Below are 2,466 nucleotides of genomic sequence, written 5' to 3'. Positions count from 1 at the left end.
AAAAACAACAGATGGAAGGGGAAGGGCAACCTGCTCTGCTGCAGCTTGCTGAAAGCAGAACCCATTTGTCTTCACTTGGTGATAACAACTTTCTTCTTCTCTTCTGGGTGGAAGAGTGAACTTTCTCTCTAAGTCCACATCTGGTCTCTGTGTATCTACCTAAAATACTGTAAGCTTCAGAAAAGCTTGAATGTCTTCAATTTTTTTGTCTTATATTTGGTTGTGCTGCTTTTCTTAGCAAAAATGTTTTATGACATGAAGCATTTGAATAGAAGCTGTGTAGATATTGTAGATGCTGTAGAATATATCTTACACATTTTACTCTTTGAATCTTACTTCATGTGTCTTTGATTAAAGTTATGAGTGGGATGAGGCAGATGAAAGGAAATTTAATTAAAAAAAAAAAACTTAAAAGGGAAAAAGAGTTCTTTGCCTCAAGATAAGGGGTTGAGGTCTACCAGCCAGTTCCAATTCTGGGGTTGAAGACAGTTTAGCAGCAAAAGATTAATGTGGTCTTGCTACTGAAACCAAGCGGGAGGCAGCCAAATGGCATTTGGCCACCAGTGTGTTTGATGTGTCATGAATATGGAAGGATAAATCAGAGAACATGCAATTCTTCCTTAAATACAGCTGAAGCATGCAATGAGACAGCGATCACCATATAGTGATCTCTGCACAATGCAGTGCAGAGAGGCTGCTGGATAATGTTAGTCAGCACGGTAGTGTGGTCATCAGTGTCCTACTCGTTTGCAGGCCTGCATGTTTTTCTGTGGATGTCATGGGAAGAAAATCTTTGAGAGCCCAGAGCATTTGCTTGTTGTTAACATCTGCAAAACTCTTTCCAGAATGGGTGAAGTGAGAAAGGCCTGGCATATAGGTTGGTAGGTAAAGCTAGGTATGAAAATTGTATGTGAATAGGGGGATTAGGAAGGGCAGAGATGGAGACTGGGGATGGGCTTCTAAAAGGAAGATAAAATTAATGCAGTAGTAGCTGTGGGGGACAGAAGTGTCTCATGTTTTCCTCTATCAACAGAGCTCTTAAAGTGCATTCAGGCACCAAAAAAGATAGTAAAATATATAAAAGATTCAGGTGCACTATATATTCAGGAAATATGCTACTTTCTAGAGTATCACGTCCTGGAAAGATAGTTCAATCTTCCATTATTGGTTTAGTTTGATAACTTTCATTAATTTCTATAGTCTGTTAGTAGATCAGATGCTGGAATTTGCATCTCTCTAGAACCCACTCCATCCAGACATTTTTTAACTTAATTGTTCATCTTTCTATGTTGTATCATCTCTTCTTCTTAGGCCAGCATGCATTTGTTCATCTGAAGAAGTAAAGCCATATAAGAGAGAACTGAAAGTAGGACTATCAAACTTGTCCCTTCCACCTTTTCCCAGAACTTCTAGGTTCAGCCTGGGAGGTGGGTGGAGAACAACTAAGAAACCTTATTTGAGCTATAGGATGTGTTAGAAACGTTTGAAAGACAGTGAACAGCTATTTTGACTTCTCTTACAGTGAATTATGATAAATATAACTCTGTCTGTATCTGTCTTCTGTAGGTGAACAGGATATTCTTAGTGTTTTAATTTAAATCAAGTCACTTTAAATATGCTGACATATATTCTTTCAGGTGAAACAAAATTCTTCTTGATGTCTCCTTATCAAATTCTTGCCTTTATAGAACTATTTCAACCTCGCATGTGAAACTAACTGCATGAATCAGAGCAGCTGGATGGGATCATGAAAAACACTCTGGAAAAAGTATTTAGTGTGACCATCTCTTTATGTAAGAACAGCAGGATCTCATGTCTACAGCAAAAAAGAAAAAATGCTAAGATGTTTGTAGTTCCTTATTTGGTGAAGCATTGCAGCCAAGATGAAGGTTGTTTACTGCAATCAAAAACAATACAATGTAGAGACTCTTGTTTTCAAGTGGATTTATTTGTCCTGCAGTTCCTCTCTTCACTGAGACTGAAATATTACCATCACTCCACCCTCCTAAACAAAAAGGAAAAAAAACAATAACTGTTTTTTTTTTAAATATGTAATGGTTTTTTTCCCTCTGACATTAAGTGTTACGATTGTGTCAAACACAAGGGCCAAGGATGTGAAATGAAAGCTAAGTTGAACTCTGATTCAAACGTAACACAGGAAACTTAGTCCCATTCCTACTGAGGTCTGAAGAAATTAATAAATAGTACTATTTCGGGGGAACAAAACTCTAAGTCACCTCCCTTGTAAGGACAGGCTGAGAGAGTTGAGGCTGTTCAGCCCGAAGCAGAGAAGGCTCTGGGGAGACTGGATAGCAACCTTTCAGTGCCTAAAGGGTGGATATAAGAAAGAAGGGAACAGACTCTTCAGGATCTGTTATGATAGGACAAGGGGAAATTGTTTCAAACTAGTAGAGGGGAGATTTGAGTTGGATATAGGGAAAAAAGGTGTTTTTTTTTTGTTTTTTT

Source organism: Meleagris gallopavo, chromosome 10 (assembly GCF_000146605.3).
Source record: "Meleagris gallopavo isolate NT-WF06-2002-E0010 breed Aviagen turkey brand Nicholas breeding stock chromosome 10, Turkey_5.1, whole genome shotgun sequence".
Lineage (NCBI taxonomy): Eukaryota > Metazoa > Chordata > Aves > Galliformes > Phasianidae > Meleagris > Meleagris gallopavo.
The sequence above is the reverse complement of the archived record's forward strand: the minus strand, read 5'-3'. Positions refer to the sequence as shown.